The sequence below is a fragment of the Labrus bergylta genome, chromosome 18 (assembly GCF_963930695.1).
Source record: "Labrus bergylta chromosome 18, fLabBer1.1, whole genome shotgun sequence".
Classification (NCBI taxonomy): Eukaryota; Metazoa; Chordata; class Actinopteri; order Labriformes; family Labridae; genus Labrus; species Labrus bergylta.
The window spans coordinates 6,269,928-6,276,286 of NC_089212.1; the positions used below are offsets into that span (position 1 = coordinate 6,269,928).

Consider the following 6,359-nt stretch of genomic DNA (forward strand, 5'->3'; position numbering starts at 1 on the left):
CATTTCTCTCCAAACAAATGACTCTTTTTTTTCTTGAAACACATCTGAAAAAATGGGGATTGTGTTATATTGCGAGTCTAGACTTTTAAATGCTTATATACGTTCACACCAGTAGACAGAGCTGCTTCTCTGTATGACAAGAGTAACGCTGACGTCATGCAGTGTCATGGTGAGACATCAGAGTGAGACATCTTTAATGCCCTCAACAAAGTGGCTCAAAAGTAGGTCAAGTTACTGAACATCATAACGCCGCCTCATAGAAATATGGTGCTAGAGGGTGTAATTCTGTAAAACAGAAATTGCAAGCCCCAAAAAGACAGTCTTAAAAACACCAACAGAGAATATTTTATCAATGGTCCGCTTCCAAGAGACTGATTGGATGGTGTCAAAAAAAGATGTGTCAGGAACACTTATAGCCTAGCGGTTATGTTGCGCGCCCCATGTACAGAGGCTGTAGTCCTCAACGCAGCGGCTGTGAGTCCAAATCCGACCTCTGACCTCTGCTGCATGTCATCCCCTTTTCTCTCCTCCTAACATTTCCTGTGTCTAATAAATTGGAATCGATAACAGAGAAGATTAGCATGGCCCCTGCGCAAGGATGACACGCAAATTCGTGAAGCGTTTCCACATTTTTAATTCGAGCTGTCCTCAGTGGTGATTCTAGAGTCTGTTGGGGCCCTAAGCTAAATTTCCCTGGGGGCCCCTCCAACCAGTGCTCATCAACATTATGTCTGCCAGTGTCCCAGCTCTTATTCGTCTTGCTCTTTGTTTTTGCACTCCAGAACAGATTCCTCTTTTTCTTCGCTGTAGCCCATGGAGAATGCGTAAGTGGTGTTAGATAGGGCGGCCTTAGAGAGGTTTCCTGCTGTCATTGTGAAATTTGCACATTTTGTGCCAATGCTCTGTTTTAAAGTTTCTCAGCCCTTGGGGGCCCCCTATTGGCCTGGAGCCCCCAAGCCGTTGCCTGCCTTTCCTATTGATAGCAACTGGCTGTCCTCCCAATTAAAGCCAAAAAGGCCCAACAAAAATGCATGTTACAGGGGGGCGCTGGTGGCGCAGTGGTTAGTGCGCGCGCCCCACGTATGGAGGCTGTAGTCCTCCAAGCGGGCGGCCCGGATTTACATCCCTCCCGTGTCTTCTTTCCCGCATGTCATTCCCCACTCTCTCTCCCTGATTTCCGACTCTATCCACTGTCCTATCTCTACATTAAAGATAAATAAATCTTTAAAAAAATATGTATGTATAAAGTATGTTAGTGACTAACTTTTAGACTTGATTTTCAAGGTTCATGGTAAACTTTATTATCCCTGAGAGGCAATTTGCTTTACAGCCAGCAGTGAATAGAAAAAAAAACTAAAATACACACAATAAACAATTAAATACACAGATCAAGGGGGGAGGATTTACATGACGCTGTTGATGAGACCACCAGGGACAAATGCATTTTTTAATCTGTTAGTCCTGCACCGAGGCAGAGTATATCTGCGACCAGATGGCAGCAGCTTGTACTCTGTGTAAAGGAGGTGAGTGCAGTCCCCAAGGAGTGCATGTGCGTTTTTGGGGACTGCACTCGCCCCCTTTACACAGAGACTTGGTTGAGTTTTGTGTTGCTGTGATATAGACGATGGAACTTTACCCTTTAAATGGAGCTAAAAACAGAGGTTTTGAATTGGCATTAAATGAGAACACAGCTCCACAACAACTTCTCTCTCTCTCTCTCTCTCTCTCTCTCTCTCCTTCTCTCTCTCTCTCTCTCCCTCTCTCTCTCTCTCTCTCAAACACTTTCTCTCTCATTAGGAGACGACTCTTTCTCGTCTTGTCTGGAAACAAAAGTAACATGGAGGGCAAAAGTTGGCCCCAGTACAGGAGTGTGCACCTGGGACTCCCAGAAGGTGTTAAAACACCAGGAGCCCTCTCCCACAAAGCAGAGCAGGGATCATATTAGGCTAGCAGCTAGCAGGTGCAACCTTCACATTAAAGCGAGCCTCCCTAATAAACGCTTTTACGACTGCATCTGTTTTTAGGTCCTGTGGTGGTAATGTCAGCGAGAGGGAGGAATGCTTTACGGGGTAGCAAACACAGAGGGGGATTTGTCTATTAACTACAAGTACAAGTGGTATAAAAAAAGTGCGTTCAACATAAAGACTATAAAAAAAAAAGAAATACTACCCTTTAACGTAAAGTAAGAATATAAATTTGGTAACCATTCCAGCTCTCTCATGCAGCCTGAACCCTCCAATCGAAAGCAGACAGCAGAGATGGATTATGCAGCGTATCCAGATGTGGGGCCTTGAGCTAAAAAACATGCTAAATAAAACTGTAATCAAGGCCACTGCCACTATGTGTAGAGTTTGCAAATCTTTGAATATGGTTTCACCACCGTGACAGAACGCATTAACCTGTTTCCAGACCTCTGAATTTCTTCCCATATCTCTTATTTGTGTTTGACAAACGATGCTGTGGTTTCCATGGACCTTGCAATAGCCTCTACACTGATTTGTTGGCCAAACACGCTAACCCCAAGGCCCTGTGTCCAACAAAAGGGTTTTTTTCCACTGATCCTGGAATAATTACTTTTCTGGATTCTATGCGACCGGAGTGCTGTATTTTTAAGCAACAACACAAAACAAGTAGCATTTTACTTATCACCAGTAGTTAAAAACTCATCACTGATTTCTGCGTCCACCCTGCAGAAATCAATAAACACAAACGGACGATTAGACCATCCCATGCAGCGAATTGCGATGTCACAATCACAGCTTTCACAAATTAAACCAATCCTCGCAAATTCTTCCTGGCCTTGCATTTTGTCCAATTCAAAATGGACAAATTGCAACTTGCATATCAGGCATTTTAGGAGCACCAATCTTAAAAAAAAAAGTCCAGCAGAATCCTGGAGAGACTTATAGACTGTTTTTAAGACGTGGACAAGACGTCTGGGTTCAAAATGAAAGAAAACATGGCAGGCAGTTTAAGCTGTGTTCTACCTAATGACCAGCAGGGGGAGAATCTGAGGCTTTCAGAAACAAGTGATTGTATGAAACGAGCAGGGAAAAAGGAACCATCTTCTCACTTGAGAAGTTCAGAAGTTGTTTGCTATACACTTCACCTTTGTGTTGTCAAGGTATGAGGATGTTTTTACAGATGAAGCTTAAGGTGCTTGTGCAGCTCTACCCCTAGAAATTGTTCCCCAAAAAGACGAGTCAGATAAGTCAATCCTCTGCCATTGTTGTTGACAAAGCTGATATCAGAAGTCCCGCCCCATCTTAATTTTGATTGGTCAGTGAGGGAGCAATAACATTGACGAGTGCGGTGGTGTTCCTAAAGTTCAAATTGTTTTTATTTAGGAGTGCAAGGACAAAAAGCAGCTGATGCAGAGGGTGTTTGAGGGCTGAGGTGATCTGCATTGGTTTTTGCACTTTCGGCTCCAAAAAGCAGCCTTACTGGATACAGGCCCTAACTCTTCCCAGTGGCACATGTCTATGCACCAATGCATGAACTCAAATACTTGTAAAGAGTATGTTTTGGACTTTAGGGCTTTCCAGCTGCAGAGGTTTTTTAAGTTGTTCAATCATTTTGATGTGTCAGCCTCTTCGGAGCCATCATTAATTTAACAGAGCCAAAGCTGTTTCATAGAGAATAACAAAGACACATTTAATGCTGTTGTAAAACAACCTTTTGGGTGACATCATGGACACTTCCTGACTTTATTTGCTGTTGTTTGGATGCCTTACTTGATGATGGACACATGTGGTGTGTCCACTGAAACCCTGTGTTTGTCTTCATAATTGCAGCTTTGTGCTTACGTGACACAGAACGTGAAACTTTTCAGTCTGAGATCATGTTTGAAGCGAAGGTCTCGGCTTGTGGTCCTGCTGCTGTTTGTGTTCAAGGGGGGATTTTATGGTGCAGCACCTGTTTGTTTGCTTTAGCTATGACTCATTTGCATCTGTGTTGCATTGTTATGGATCGTTGTCGGACATCTTGTTCTAATTTGTTGTAGTTTGTAATGATACTTGCTGGAATAACAATGCAGTCATCTTTAAGCTGCTCATGAGCTCAGTGGTTTTTACCACACTATATGTGTTTTACTCTTTGCTTATACCTGCATTTTTTTATAAAGACTAATGTAAAATGTAGGCAGCAAGCCACCGATACTTTAGTATAATGGGTCTCTTCCTGGTTGGACCAGAAGACCTCCTGAGGGAGCTGACCAGGAGGCATCCTGATTAGATGCACGAACCACCTCAGCTGGCTCCTTTCAATGTGAAGGAGCAGCGGCTCTACTATGAGATCCCGTCGGATGTCTATGAGCCCTGAGGAAACTCATTTCATCCGCTTGTATCTGCAATCTCATTCTATCGGTCACCAAAAGTGGCCAAAGTATATCCCTCACACCATTTCACCAGCAGCAGCTTGAACTGTTAACACAAGGCAGGATGGATCCATGCTGTCATGCTGTTAACACTAAACATCAATGAGGCAGCGAGAATCCTGACTCATGAGAGCAGAAAATCGTTTTCCAATCGTCTTTAGTCCAACCTTGCTGAGTGTGTTTCCGCTGTAGCCTCATGTTCTTAGCCTACAGGTATGGTGGTCCACAAGGGGGAAATGCATTACAAAGTAAATTCAAAAAGAGAGCAGCGGAAATTTGCCTCAAAGCAAGGTGGTGACCACTGGTGGCAACCTTGAAATGTTAATCCAAGGGGAAATCAAAATTCAGCTGAGAAGTAAGCAGGGACAGTCTCAGGGTGCTGGTTGCAACATTAGCTCCTTTGGCATACATGTTGTAATTACTCTTTCATATTTGTGAAACAGGCGCATAAACCTACGTCAGTCTTGCCTTTGGTGACCAGAGTGACTTTCTGTGTTAATCAGGGTCTAAAGATGCAACGTTTGTATTCCCCTCCATGCTCTGTGAAACGTTCATCAGAACCATCTGTTTTCTTGGGAAGATTAAATATCAGACTCTCTGTTGATGTTTACCCCACTTGAGATCTAAATATACCTTTGAGTGTTTCAGCGACCGCAGAGACCGGCCTGATGCAGCCGAACTCACAGGAAATCTGAGACTTCAAACACAGAGCTGCTCACCCTCTCACAATGACTCACGGGATTAACAGCACTCTGTCAGGATGCTCATCACAGCTGGGTGGCCGTTAGCGGAGATGACCACATGGATTTACTATGCCGGTAAAACCATTTCTAGACTACTATTACAGAGCAGAACAAAAACATTCATTAAAGTGGAATATGCAATAACTTCCATAGAATTATTAACAGTCCGACACCCTGTGCTGTACAGCTTCACACGTTTTTCAGTAGTGGGTGCTGGTGGTCACAATATATTTTTCTAATTTTCTGACTACTCAAAGCGCTTTTACACCACATGTCACACCTACACATTCACACACTGATGGTAGAGGCTGCTATGTAAAGTGACCATCAGAAGGAACTACTCCCATTCATACACATTCATACGTCGCCGACGGAGCAGTGGGAGAAATTTGAGATTGAGTGTCTTTCCCAAGGACACAGCGGACATGTTGCTTCAGGAGCTAGGGATCAACCTTCCGGTTGAGAGGCGACGACTCTACCAACTGAGCCACAGCCACCAAGAAAGAGGACTTGGGCCAGACATGAGGAATGAATAACGATAGGAGGAAGATTTATTTCCCATGCTCATTGAAAAATTTGAGAAAAAAGGCAAAAAGTCCAGATCAAAGTCAGAAAACTTTGTCATGAAATTTCTACTTAATTTTGTAAAGATCTCACACGCCCCTCATCACTTACAAAAATATGTTTTCATCAATGTGGCTCTTGAGCAATGTTGAGAAACACTGCTCGAGCGTATGTTCAGTCAGGGAGACTTTATTTTGCATTCACTGTTATTGTTTATTTTTCATCCAATTACTGTCATTCTCACTCTCAGGCCCTGCAGTCGTTGTCTGGGGCTGTCGATGGAAAATCAGCTGTCTCATGAACTGGTTTCCTCTATCCAATCGTGTGGTTTCTCACGCTCACTGTTACCCAGTCATATTTATTTACGCTCCTTTTTTAAAGTGAAAAGTGGATTGTTTAGCTTTTGCAGACTCAAAACCTACACATATGGCAAGTGACTTTGCAATTCCTAACTTGTAGCTGTTAAATCTCAGCTCCAATACTATGAGATAGAATGAACTATGGCTGCATTATTATACACACTCACACTACTTAGCTTAATAAATGTCTGCTATGTTGGTCTATCTCGTCTGCATTTTTATATTATAGACACATTCTCACACATTTTTAGACATCCACAGTACAAACTTTTTTGATTGATGAAGGTTTATTTTTATTTTTTTTATGCCTTCATCTTT

General features: G+C 42.9%; 1 non-coding gene across 1 annotated transcript; it reads left to right on the forward strand.

Annotated features, from left to right (window-relative positions):
- Positions 1–533: 533 nt before the first annotated feature.
- LOC114920627 (U6 spliceosomal RNA) lies at positions 534–634 on the forward strand. The gene has a single exon (XR_003808926.1). It is a non-coding gene; the product is annotated as a U6 spliceosomal RNA (small nuclear RNA).
- Positions 635–6,359: the final 5,725 nt, after the last annotated feature.